This window comes from Petaurus breviceps, unplaced genomic scaffold (assembly GCF_028583685.1).
Source record: "Petaurus breviceps papuanus isolate PSGF00001 unplaced genomic scaffold, PetGlider_PUasm1.0 90919, whole genome shotgun sequence".
Taxonomy (NCBI): domain Eukaryota; kingdom Metazoa; phylum Chordata; class Mammalia; order Diprotodontia; family Petauridae; genus Petaurus; species Petaurus breviceps.
In genome coordinates, this window is record NW_027187378.1 from 46,452,295 (window position 1) to 46,467,168 (window position 14,874).

Here is a 14,874-nt window from a genome sequence, read left to right on the forward strand (position 1 = left end):
TTGGCACAGGGGTATGAGTGACTGATACAATTTAATTATCTACCTTTCTTAGGAGTATTTGCATTTCAATAGAAGTCAAAGCTTTAACCAATACAATACATCTGTATAATCTTAGGGAATGGTAGTAGGCTAGTGAGAAAGGTTTTGAGGTTGGAAGAGATTTCCTGTTTCTCTGAAAAAGATATTCTGTAGACAACAGTTTATTTATCCTATTTGCAAGGCTGGCTGTAATCCCATATTAAACTTTCTGAGCTTAGGGTTATGCTGGAAACTTAATGGATTTCTGGATTTCTGAGTGTGTAAAAGCATACTCTTCAATTCTCAGCTTACCAATGGAGGAAAATCAGATTCTATGCTGACTTGGACACCTACAAGTTTGTTTGGTTTTCCCTGAACTTGGCCCTAAATGCAATCTGGCAGTTACTTTTTCTATGACATTCTTAATGGCAATCAGCATCTTATTTTCTTCCTTCTCATATTTGACTTCTACATTCCCTGCCCCTTTCCCCATAACTTTTTACAATGGAGGATTTTACAGGTTTCATCCTGCAAAGAACAAGACCTCCCTCATTCCCTTCCACTTAGCCACCCACCCTTCTGAGACTTTAACCACTCTGGCCCTCATTTCTCTCATCTTTAAAATAAGAAGGACATGGTATTTCAGTTCTAAAACATGAGTAAAACTTTGTTTCTTTTCTCTACTTCTCACTATGACATATACCCATTCCTTTACCACACTGAACTGCTGACTTGCATCAATACATTGTATATTCCTTCAATTTATAAATGTTAATTTCCATCCCAGAGTCAGTTCAACATTGAAAGTTTGGAGGATGGATTATGATTTCTTTGACTGCATGTTCTTCAAGAATCTGAGATTTTACCTATGTGAGTATATACTCTCCATTAAATTATATTGTAACCCTTATACATGTAAATCTTCATGAGTTATACTGTCAAGGAATGAAGGAAAGAAGGAAGGGAGGAAGAAAGGAAGGAACGAAGGAATGGAGGAACGAAGGAACGAAGGAAGGAAGGAACAAAGGGAGGAGGAAGGGACAGAGGAAGAAGGGAATGGAGGAGGGAGGAAAAGAGTGAGGGAAGGAGGGAAAGAGCAGGGGAGAGAGGAAAAATCAAGTGGTGGTCAAGCTTCTTGTCAAAAAGTTTACATTGCTTAGTCCTCAGACGACAGATACACAATTTATCTTGAGAGCTCTATTTCAAACCCTTTTCATATGGTTAGAAACTCCTACATTTTGTATTTGCTGTCATAGCCTTTGATAATTAAAGCTATTTCTATGTGATAATGAAACATCAGAGGAAGAATTTAATGGTAGGAGGTCTCACATAAATGCCTCCAAGAGAGTCCCCTTTCACAAAGGATGAGTCTGCCACAGCACCCAAAACCCTTTCCTTTATCACTCCTTCAGGTTAAGGTTCAAATAATAAAAATGTGCTGTTTGACCTGAGGAACGTACCATGTAGTTTTCACTAATTCTCATCAATTAGAACCATTGAATTAGAGTTGAAAAATACCTTAAATGTCATCTACTGCTAGACTAATTTGTCTTTAAGAAATTGAGGACCAAAGAGGGTAAATGACCTGTCCACAGTCATAGAGCAGGGTGGGTTTCAAACCCAGTTGTGATGACTACAAATTAAATGTTGTTTCCATTTTTAAAAGGGAGAAAGGACTGCAGGGAGAAGAATCTCAAAGGATATTAAGGGAAGGGAATGAGTCAAACAAATGAGAAAGTATCAAAATGTACTTTTAGTAACAGTGCCAGCCTATAAACATAGACAAATCCCAAGGTGTCCAGTAAAAGATTCTCTCATTCTAAAACATGGGAGTTATCCTTCATCCAAAGTAAAGTAATCTGAGATGGAGGCAAAACCACTCTTCCATCTTTTCCTAGCCAAATGGGCTCACAATCAAAATGTCTGTGACCTCAAATTTACAAAGCCAAGATTGGAAAAGAATCTCAGATTCTTCTCAGTTCCTAAGAGAACAAAAAGAAAGACACATTTTTATATATGATTCTCCCTTTCTTTATTTCTCATAATATACCAGCATCCATTTCTGTTAGAGATGGAAAAATCACCATCAATTCAGTGCTGCTTCTTCCTTAGAAATGATATGCTATAACTACAACAGAATATTAAATTGTTTAGTGGTATTTCCAAAAATTTGTCATTTTGATATCTTAGCACCATCTTCTAGGGAGAAGAGGCAAAGGGTGGAGAAATGAGAGGAACAGAGGGGAAGGAGTTAGGAAAAGGGAGAGGAGGGAGAAAAGGAGAGAGTAAAAGAAGGGGAAAAGAATGGGTAGAGAAGAGAGATGGGAGATCCCTTCCAATTCTATGTATATGGCCCTGTGATCTATGATCCTACACTTAGAAATCTGGAAGAAAAAAGTAATCCTTATCGGTAGCCAGAGGCCAAATGATTTTCTAATATTATGGGAGAGTCTGGTACCTTTTCTATTTTGTTCTCTGCCTAAAATGTGTGGAATATTTGGACGTTTATTTATTTGACATTTATTAAGCACTTTTTTCTGCAGCAAGGTGCTGAGAGACCAAAAAGTCTTCATAGTAGGAAGAGAATAAGCCATGAAAACTAATAAGCAAAATACACAATAATGGATGATAGGTGCATTAGAAAACAAGGTGCTATATGAGGTCAGGAAATATATTTCAACAGAGGAATCGGAGAAGGCATCTTTGAACAATGAAAGGAAAAAGATTAATTTACAATGTTATTCTAGACAGAGAAGTGCTAACAAAATTGGCATCATAATGTTCCATATTTATCTCATGCTAAATTTGCAAGTCAAACAAGGTTTTCTTTATTTCCTGACTACTGGTGATGAAAATCCCACCTGGGAGCAGAAAATCCATCTGTGATCTTTCCATCTCCTCCATCATGACTTTTTATCAAAGTTGCAAAGATGGGAATTCCACAGGTCCACTCTGCCAATAATTTGTGAGGCAGAAAAGAAGCAGTAGCTTGCTCATAGTCCTTCTGTCTCCTGAGAGATGATAACAAGCATATAAAAACTTGCCTTTGTCAGGAATGGGAGTTGATGCCATTCAGATATATACAGGGAGATGTCCAACTGAATAAGGAAGCAACAGCAAGTACCAAGAGAATGAAACCACCACAACCATCTTGACAACTATTTCCCTTCAGATCCTGATGGTGACAGCCCAGGACTCTGAACCCAAGAGCCATGTAAATAAACACATTTTATAATGACATTAAAAAAAGACATCTGTTTTGCTGCTGAATTTTTAGGAACATGGGACCTTTCCATTTGACTCATACCTTTCAGTCATTCATTCATACATGAGGAGTGACTTTTTTGAGCATATCTTATGCTGAAATAGTTGCAGTATTAATAAAATGAGAATTTTCAATGAAATGCTTCTTCCAGAATCCCCTTTGTTTTCCAAGCTGACAATCAACAGCATTGACAGCGTATGGTTTATTTCCTTCTTTGGTTTCTCACTAAGAATGCAAGGCTGATTTTATGACAAGGAATTAAAACATAAAAAATAAAACAGAGATCCCCATCTTTAAACATGATTAAAAGTAAGAGCTGAACTCAAAACCTTCATGGAGGCCCTTTTGAGACCTCAGAACTTTATTTCCAAGCAATGTGTGAACAGGTTGACTCCACAGTGTAGGGTTTCCAGCAGAGATCTAAGCAGTAAAGCCTTTGAATTGAGATTGTGCTCTCTCAATGGCATTCAGAGGTGAAGCTACTCACAGCGGCTCAATGACCCTGGTAACGAATTCCTCTGCAGGGAACCTTTCAAAAGGAAAGCTGTGATTAAATTGATGGAATTGCAATTGAGTAGTTTGATTAAAGTGAAAGGGTGAAGAAGAAGAAAAAAAATTCTCCCTTTAAAAACAGAGACAAATTCTCTAACACTAATTGAAGTGAGCCCTAACTCCCCATGCAGGTCACTTTATGCTTCTATGTCTCAGCTTATTCATGTGGAATATAGTGACAATCAACTTTCTCTTTGTAATTAAGTGGTGGGGGTAGAGGGGATGGATACCTAGAAAAACTTCAAATCCCATGTCTTGATTAAATAAAATAACGGCATGCACTTGAGGAATGGATTAAAATATGCTATTAGACAAATAAGATGGGCAAAAAGTCATCCAAGTAAAGTAAAGAGATACCAGATAAGCCTCCCAAAATGTAGCACTGGTATCTATGAAATATTAGGAATCCAGGGAAGGCCATCAATGCATTAGGCAGATCTCCTTTGTTGAATTTATGAAAAGGTATAGAAAAAAATTACACAGGGGGAGAGAACATGGATGGGTTGTGCTTTGAATGTAATGAAAGAGAACCCCGAGGCATGAGATCATCAACACACTGAAGTATTGATATATTTCTCAAAGAACTAAACCAGAGTCCTCTCTTTACAGACACAATCTCCTCTTTCCCCAAAGCTTAACATTCTTATGACTTTAGCTCATACCTTTCTTCCCTTTCACTTAACCTTTAAAAAGAAACAAAAATGAATTGATGTCATATCTAATCTTTCCTTCATACAACTGATCTTGCTAAATTCACCATCCTAAAGTAGAACCCTATTGAATCCAGCCAGAAATCTTTAGTGGTTTCATAGTGCTTATGAAAAAAATTGAAATTCCATACTATCCTTCAGGCCCTCCACAAACTAGCCCCAACCTAAAATAGGTACATTTCCTCTTACTCCAAAAGAACCCTATGACATCTTTAATTTTTAAGGACTAGGTTGCCCTTATCTTTCCCTGGCTGAAATTGTACTGGTCACTCACAAACCACACCAGTCCCACCACTACATGACACGGAAGCTTTAAACTACTTCATTTTTTACCTGGGTCAGTTCACTGGTTCTTAGTGAACCTGGTGACCTCCCACCTGACTCCTGCTTTACCATATTGGTGTCAGACTTAGTGCTACACCCACTTGAATTAACCTGTTGTGGCTCAGAATCTGGCACTTGGAGATTAACATCTCTCAGCCTTCCTGGCAGCAGGCACTACAGGCCTTAGGTATCACACACAGGTCAGACATCATGAAAAGAAGTGTAGACCTTGCAGCTTTGGAGGCTACTGACATAAAATAGTTAAAGTTAAGAGACATGAAAATGATAGAGGAGTTATTTTTTAAATTTCACTAGTGTTTTTTCTATCTTTCTTTTCTACAAATGTACAAATTATGCACAAAAAAGCCCCAAATAGATGCATAACTCTGTGTGTGTATGTCACATCATAAAGGAATAAATAGGAGGGAAATTCATGAATGACCAAAGGATAGAGAGAATTACAGAAGATAAAATGGAAAATTCAATTACATAAAATGAAAAGCTTCTGCATAAAAAGTCAATTGAATGAAAATTAGAATTAAAACAATTAACTCAGAAAATATTTACAGGAAATTTGTTGGATATAGGTCTGATAGCCAAGAAAGACAAAGAACTCAATCAGGCATATAAAAACAAGAGTGATTCCCCAATTGATAAATAGTCAAAAGAAATGGACAAGTGTTATGGGAATGGGAATCTAAGATCTTCCCTACCCCTAGGCCCTTTGATAGGCTTAGGTGACTCTGAGAACCTTCCATGATTTGAAAATATACTTTACCCCCTAATAGGCTGAATGTGGTCACATGGAGCCTGTGGTGGGAGGCTTGTTTTTCAGGAATGCCCACACCTTGGTGCTTTGTGATTGGGCAGTGGGTCAAGAGGGTTGTGACATTCTCTGAGGCAGGAGAAAGTTATATATATCCTGATGTGAGATATTGCTTTGGGTCTCACTTTGAGAAGAGTTGTGTGATTTGACCAGATAAGACTCTGGGCAGCCATTGAGCCCTCCAGCTTTGAAAATCCAGATGTTGGTGCTTCTCTCTCTGATAATGGACTAGGTTGTAATGGTCAGACAGTTGGAAGCCTATCTGCGGATCCGTTTCTCTGTCTGCTTATAACTTTTTGTATTCTTTGAAGTTCAGGGTGCTGACTTTTTTCCCCTGAACTAGGTAAATGACATATGATTGATTAAAGCAAGATCATTAACCCATTTTGAGTTGCTTTTCTTTAGAAAAGCAGATCTAAGAACCTGTGCTGGCAGCCACCCTGGGGATGCTAAGGTGTTTGTTGCTACAACAAGTGCCTCTCAAAGAAAGAAATCCAAGAGATGTACAACCACATAAAATGTTCCAAATTACTAATAATAAGAGGAATAAAAATTAAAATAATTCTGATTTGCTATTTCAAATCTATCAATTTTGGGGGAAAACTGATACAAAGAAAGCAAAAACACATCTGTGGAAAGGTGGGTCTGTATGGGAGACCATGTACACTAATTCACTGTTGGTGGAAGTGAGTTGATCCAGCAATTTTAGAAAAATTTCCCCAAAAGTCACTAAATTTTCTGTTTGACAAAGAAATACTACTATCTGTTATACATGAAAAAGAGATTATAGAAAAAGGGAAAAAAATCTATGTATACAAAAATACTTATAGCAGAATTTTTGTTGAAGCAAAGAATAGGAAAGTAAGTGATATCCATCAATTGAGAAGTAACTGAATTAGTTATGATATATATGTAATATAATTATATCATAAGAAATTATATAACGTATGAATTCAGGGAAACCTAGCAAGACACATGAACTGACATAAAGTGAAATGAACACAACTATGTGAAAAAGTTTTATGATAACTACAACATTGAAAAGAAAAATAATTTTGAAAGAACGAAGATTTCTGTTTGACACTGTGGCCAACCATGACTCCAGAGGATCAGTGATAAAGCAAGATATCCATTTTCTGACAGAGAGATGGAGAACTGGAGAGGTAGCATAAGATATAAATTTTTAGATACTACATAGATTTATTTTGTTTGACTATTTTAAATTGTTATAAGAGAGATGCATTTCTTAATTAAGCAGGAGTAGTGATATGAATGAAAAAATAAAATGAGAGTCATTGTAGCATTTTGTAAAATGCAAAGGAGTTTTAGAAAAAGTCCCAGACAAGCAGGATATCTTTAAAATTAACATGTTGAATTCATTATATTCATTTAAAATGGAAGTTATATATCTTAGAGATTCATGGTTTCATGTATAATCCTATTTTTCTATTGTGTAAAAGGGAATGTTCCTATTTATGTTTATCAAGTTCAGAATAACACTTTTTTTTAAAATGCACATATAATGGAAGTAAAATCTCACTTCTCAAAACACTTTCTAGCCTATTGGCAAAGATGAGAAATTATGGAAATAGCAAAGTAGGAGAATTTCTGAGAGTACAGGAAAATTAATGCACTTAGTAGAAGTACAAAATTGACCCCATCAGTTTGGACAGCAATTTAGAGTTATTCTAAGAAAGTGATTAAAATACCCACGTTCTTTCACCCAGAGATCTCATGGCTAGGTAAACAGAGTAAGGAAATCAAAGATGAAAAATAATGTTATCAAAAGATAAACCAAAACATTCGTGGAAGCCCTATTTTTATATTAACAAAGAACAAGAGACAACAAATTAGTTGTCCATTAATTAGGAAATGGAAAAACAAATTTTGGTACATGAAAATAATGGGATATTACTAGAAATAATGAATATGAAGAATGCAAAGAAGTCTGGGGAGCTACATAAAATATGCAAAGTTTAGTAAAACAAGGAAAAATATACACAATAACTATAACAATGAACATAGAAATGACAACAAAAGAAACATATCTGAATACTTTGAAATTAAAATAACCAAGCTTTACCCTAAAGAAGATTTTTGAGAAAAATCTCTGTTATAGAAGTAGAGTTTATAACACAAAAAAAAAAACTGATTATATGGTCAGACTTGCATGATTTACTGGTTAATTTTTAAGTTTTTTTAAATATATATATTTTTAGGGAAGCTAGGTGGCACAGTGAACAGAGTGCTGGCCCTGAAGTCAGGAGAACCTGAGTTCAAATCCAGCCTCAGACACTTGACACACTTACTAGCCATGTGACCTTAGACAAGTCACTTAAACCCAATCGCCCTGCATTCCCCCCTCCAAAAAGCGCATACACACACACACACACACACACACACACACACAATTCTTTTTTTATAAAGTATTATCCTGGAAGGGATAAGGGGACTGATGATAATGATTATGATGATGATGATAATGATAGATAGAATTTAGAGATTTAAGGTTTACAAAGTGCTTTACATAAGTTGTATCATTTGATTCTTACAACCTAAGAGGAAGGTACTATCATTATCCTTGTTTGGTATATGAGAAAACTGAGATGGAAAGGTTAAATTACAAATTTTCCTTACCCCAAATCCAGAGCTTGATGTCTCCTCATTGTCTCTATTTGGAAATAAAGATGATGCAAAAACGAAAGTACCAATGCAGTTTTTTTTTTTCTATTAACTGGGAAAGGAATGTCAAACTAGATGACCTCAAAGGTAGAATTCAGCTTTGGTTCTATGATACTATGATCTCCTTTATATGTTTATGCCATTTATATAGAAGTCATCAATTATAATATTCTAAGATGGTATAATCCAAATATGTTGTTGCACTGTTACTGATGGAGCAAATTAATTTTTAAGGAAATGCTGCCACATATCGTCTATAGTTCATCTGTTTATTTTTCTTTCCATTTAATTTTGAAAAATTCATGGGATGGGGTCTTTTTAATTGGTTCTCATACTTACCTTTCTGTATGTTTATTTCACTCCAATTGCTTCTTAATGTCTTATGAGGGGATACTGCTCATAATTTTCCATTGTACTTCTATGAAAAGTTGCTCAAATTAATTTGTATTCTCAATAATTATCATACAAATAAACAAAATAAAAGGTTGAATGTTATTTTTGCTGAAAAAAAGAGAGAGCTCCAAAGTACTCTAGGAAAACTTGAGGATAGAAAGAATGCTTTAAGTTATAGGAATCAGGATAGGCTTATAACTAAATTGATACTTAAAATAAGGAAAGGAATTCCCACAAGCAAAAATGAGGAGGGAGTGCATTCTAGTCAAGGGTAATAATCATTACAAATTCATGTAGACAGAGAGGGTAAGAAAAGATTTGGGAACTGCTTATAGCAAAATTTAGCTGGAATTTAGAATTTCTGACAAGGAGCAATAGGCAATAAAACCAAAAAGATTAGTTAGGGCACAAAAATGTTGAGGCTGAAATTGTTTGTCTTTCATTTTCTTGTTTTTTAATATTTTATTTTCCCCAATTACATGTAAAAACAAATTTAATTTTCTTAAAATTTTGAGTTCCAAAATATATCCCTTCCTTCCTTTCCTCCCATCTCATTGAGATGGCAAGCAATTTTATATAGGTTATATACGTGTAGTCATATAAAACATATTTCCATATTAATCATTATGTGAAACAAAACAGACTAAAAAAAGAGAAAAATTTAAAAAGTTTTTTTAAGTATGCTTCAATCTGCATTCAGTCTATTAGTTATTTCTCTGGAGATGGACAGCGTTTTTCATTATAAGTCTTTTGAAATTATCTTGGATCATTGTATTGCTGAAAATAGTTAAATCATTCACATGTGATCAGCATACAATATTGCTGTCACTGTGTATACTGTCATCCTGGTTCTTCTCACTTCACTTTGAATTAATTCATTTAAGTCTTTCCAAGTTCTTCTGAGAGCATCTAGCTCATTTTTTCTTTTAATATAATAATTTTATTCCATCATAATCACATATCATAACTTGTTCAACCATTTCCCAATTGATGAACATCCCCTCTATTTTCAGTTCTTTGCCACCACTAAAAGATCTGCTATAAATATTTTTGTACATATAGGTCCTTTTTTAAATAAAAATCTCTTTGGGATATAGACCTAGTAGTGGTATTTCTGGATCAAAAAGTATGCATGGTTTTATAGCCATTTGGGTATTCCAAATTACTCTACAGAATGGGTGAGTCAGTTCACAACTCCACTAACAGGGAAAAATGTTTCAATTTCCCCACATCCCCTCTAACATGTGTTATTTTCCTTTTTGGTCTTACTAGGCAATCTGATAGATATATGATGGTAGCTCTTGTTTTAATTTGTGTTCCTCTAATTAAGAGTGATTTAGAGCAATTTACTGATGACTATAGATAGCTTTAATTACTTTCTCTGAAAAATACAAAAATAAGATGGGGCTTCACAGCCGTGCAGCCACCCACCACTTGGAGGCTTCAGAGCTCCTGGTCTGCAGATTGTAGGGTGAACAAGTGACCAGTATGAGGGCTAATTGCTCTTGCTTTAACCTGCTTGGATCCACTTCGCTGTCTAGGGTGGAGGTCCTGGGGTTGCCAAAGCATGTGGAGGGTTCGGAGAGGGCACCCAACTAATAGCTCCAGCAGCTGAGAAAACCCCAGCATTTGAGACAAAGCTACCTTTTCTGGTAGCAGAGTTCTACTGTGGCAAAAGGCTCAAAAGTCAAGTAATTGAGTAGCAACATGAGCAAGCAAAGGAAGCAAAGAAAACAGAGCAGTCCAACATTAGACTCCTATTTTGGGGACAAAAAGGATCAAAGCATGGAACAGGAGGATGACAGCAAAGACAGAACTCCTGTACCAAAAGCTTCCTAGAAAAATATGAGCTGGTAACAGGCCATAGAGGACCTTAAAAAGGATTTTGAAAATCAAATAAGAGAAGTGGAGGAAAAATTGGGAAGAGCAATGAGAACGATGCAAGAAAATTATGAAATGAGAGTCAACTACCTGACTGAAGAAAATAACACCTTAAAAAACAAACTATATAGGAATATAAGTATACCATAATCATCTTATGAAATTTTTTCAGCATACTTTTTGATGTTCTTGCCCACATGTTTTTTAATGTAAATTGTAATAAGGTTTTACTCAGTGCTAAAAAGAAATCTTTGGGTATTTTGAATAAAATTACATGGCTATTTTTGCTGTTTTAATTTGATATGTTCATGAACATTGATCATTCTCACAATTATTTAGATATTCCTTTATTTCATTTATTATGATTTAATAGTTGTTCCTTTATAGGTCATTAATTTCTCAAATATTTCAGGGTTTTTATTGTTATTTTAAATAGTTTCTTTTTATTATGCCTTATTTTATTCACATTTTAAGACTTAATATTAATTAGTGATCTCATCTGTGTGGGAACTCCCAACAGTAAAAATCACAAAGTATATGTATCTTAGTATTCCATGCTTTATTCTGTGCCCCTTTGGGAATTCTCCAAAATAGTTCTTATTGAGGTGCTTAAGAATTTTCTTTGGTTCTCTTGACACTGTATAGTGCCAAAGCATATAGGTTTCCCATTAGCAGTATCTTGACGTTATTTAGAGACTAGAACATATATAATTGTAAGCATATGTCATTCTGATGATCACCTTCACACTTTCATGTGAAGAATTATTAATTGTAAATATACTGCCTCCTACTTGCAATATCTATTGCCTTTTCAGTGAACTATAAATCTGACTCTTTGGTATTTCTGGTATTTTATGACTCACAACTACATTCATAAGATCAGAATAATTTTGTTATTAACAAATTAGAGTTTCTTTCAGAAAGAAACTCAGAATTATTTAAGGCACAATAAAAATTTCCCAAATACAAAACTGTTCTTTCTCTTTCTACTGTTGAATTTTAGAATCAGTTCACTATGCATTGTACTATCTATCCAAGATATCTAGATTAAAAATCTCATTCTATGGACTATCCATCTAAACACCTATTAAGATTTGTTCTATATAAAGTCTTCATTTTTTTTCCTTTGGAGACAGATAAAACATTTGAATAATTTTAGATCTTATTTATGAAGATTTGTAATTTCTAGGACTTGGATAAATTAACACAATGCCAACCATAAGGTGGCAGAATGGAGAATCTCTGTATGTATACAGAGCCCCTGTTCCATTTGGACTCTTCAACAGATGTCCTCTATGACCATAGCAAACATCTTTGATGGGTATACAGCTCCCTGTTTCGTACTTGGCTTAATGTTATTTATTAGAGGGTTGTAATTTTTTTTATTTGCCTTACAGCATCTCTACAAGAATCATGCATGATTTTAACATATACATGGGAGACAACTTCTAGTAGAAGAGCATTTATGATAGTACTTTGTTCTACTGAATCAAAAGCCTTTTTTTTTAAATCATCAACTGGGGCAGCTAGGGAGTGCAGCGAATAGAGCACCAGCCCTAGTCAGGAGAACCTGAGTTCAAATCTGGACTCAGACACTTGACACACTTCCTAGCTGTGTGACCTTGGGCAAGTCATTTAACCCCAATTGTCTTGCCTCCTCCCTGTCCCCCCAAACAAAACTTTAAAAATCAACTAATGATAATTTAGTGAGATCTTTCTTTACTATGTTAAAGCAATTATGTAACTATAATTCTAGAGTTTGATTCAAAGTATCATTTTCAAAAACATGCCTGTTCACTTCTCAGTCCTTCATCAAGGATTCCTTTGATAATATGCACACTATATGCATAAATATATTGTAGAGATGATTAAGTAGGTATGTGAGCAAGTAGTTATTCATATTTCTCAATCACATTTTCTGTAGAATGAATGAATGACTTATTAAGCACTTATGATATGTCAGGTACTCTGCTACATGCCAAAGATACATAGATGGAGATAAGATTTCCCACCCCACTACTCCAGTGTCTAGTCATGTTATTAGTCCAAATAGAAAAAAGAGTAGCAATAGGGAAAATGGAACAAGGGAAAGGTGGAAGGCTTGGAATAATGAAAGGACTAGAATTTCCCTAATATTTAATATACACTGTTATTTCAAATATCTGGACAATTAATACTTCAAAATTAAATTTCTATTACCAATGTATATTTGGTCTAATCTACTCATTTTTGTCTTCTTTACATCCATTCCTATTTCCTCATGTATTAGTTTCAGATTATAAATTTCAAGTCTAACTGTTCTGGCTATAATTTCCTCAATGAATACAACTATCATGAAAATCTTTATGCAAGGAGTTTTTGTCAACCTTTTTATCATGTTCAAACTATTTTCTCTCCAGTTTTATCCTACACCCCTTTCTGGGGTGATTTGTCTTAGTTTGCGTTCTTATCAAGTTTTTTTCAAGTGTATTTTATTCTCTACTGTCCCTTTCTACTTTGTGTGACAATACTGTCCATAATCTTTGTTCATCCTCCTTCATGATGTTGTACAAATGAGTTAATATTAAAGTCTGGTACTGCTCATGGCTACTATAGTGTGCTACTTGGCAAAGAGATAAAATTGTTTGTCAGCTGAAATGGTTCCTAGAGTTCTGGCCTCATCATTATGATTGATTTACATTGATCAAATTTCCATATGTGTTGACCATTTTTTTTATCATTTCAAATTGTTCAGCATTAATACACTGGGATAAATAAATCAGGATAGAGCTGTTTTAATTGAATTCCATTTGTTTTATTCTTCTTTTTAGTGCTGATTTAGATCATTTTTCTGACATGAAAATGATCTACTATTCAAAAAAACCTGGCCTGGAAATAAGCTTTATATAAGTAACCATTTGTCTTTTTGTTTGTGAAAACAAAATATAGAGAAAACAAAGCCAATTTTATATCTATGATTTTATATAGTTCCAGCATCTCCAAACTTTCATTTTAAAGAAGAAAACAGTATTGACATGTTGTTTTCCATCTCTGACCCATACCAGGCTTGACTATGGGCTTACCTTTATCTCTGAGTGAATGAAATCAATCTATAAGATTAAAAGATGTGGGGGGAGGGGTGGAGTAAAGATGGTGGCATAGATGCAGGAAACTCTGTGAACTCCCCTAACAATAATCTCAAGTACCTTTAAAATATGACTCTAAACAAATTTTAGAGCTACAAAATCCACAAAGTGACAGAGAGAAACAAATTCCTGCTGAAGGCAGCCCAGAAGGCCAACAGGAAAGGTCCATCACAGCATACTGGAAACAGAGCTCAGTTGCCATGAGCTGTGTGGTTTTGGCCTTAGGGCAACCCCAGCCAGTGGCTGCCAGAGCAGACTTTAGGAGAGTGAATCACCAGCAACTGTGGCAGTTTCCATACCCCTGAACCCATAAACACCAAAGAGAAAATAAAAGGTCAATAGGAAACTTGGTTGGAAAGGAAGGGCATGGTCAGGCCCCTCTCCCCAGGAATGAGAGGTGGCTGAGTCACTGCAGCTGCAGCTGTTTTCCCATGAGGCTGCCTCCAGAGCTTCTGGCCTTTGGATTGTAGAGGGACCAAGAGATCATTCAGAGGGTAATCACTCTTGCTTTAAGATGCTTGGATTTGGATCTTTGTCTTGGGTGGAGGTCCTGGGGTTTGTGGACAGTGAGCCAGAACTTGTGGGGGCTGCAGAGATTGCATCCCCCTAATAGCTCCAGCAGCTGCAAAAACCTCAGCAATCTGGAGCAAAGCTCTCCTCTCTGGAAGCCAAGTTCTAGCAATGAAAAGAGCTCAAAAGTCAAGTACTTGACTGGCAACATGAACTAGCAGAAGAAGCAAAGCAAACAGAGCAATCAAACCTTAGATTCTTTTTTGGGTAAAAAGAGGATCAAAGTATGGAATAGGAGGAAGATTACAAAGTCAGAACTCCAGCATAAAAAGCTTCCAAGTAAAATATGAAGTGGTTACAGGCCATGGAGGAGCTCAAGAAGGATTTTGAAAATCAATTAAGAGAAGTAGAGAAAAAATTGGGAAGAGAAATGAAAATGATGCAAAAAAATCATAAAAAGTGAGTCAACAGCCTGACTGAAGAAAATAACACCTTAAAAATAAACTAACTCAAATGGCAAAAGAGATCCAAAAAGCCAAGGAGGAGAAGAATGCTTTAAAAAGCCTAATTTGCCAGAAGGAAAAGGAA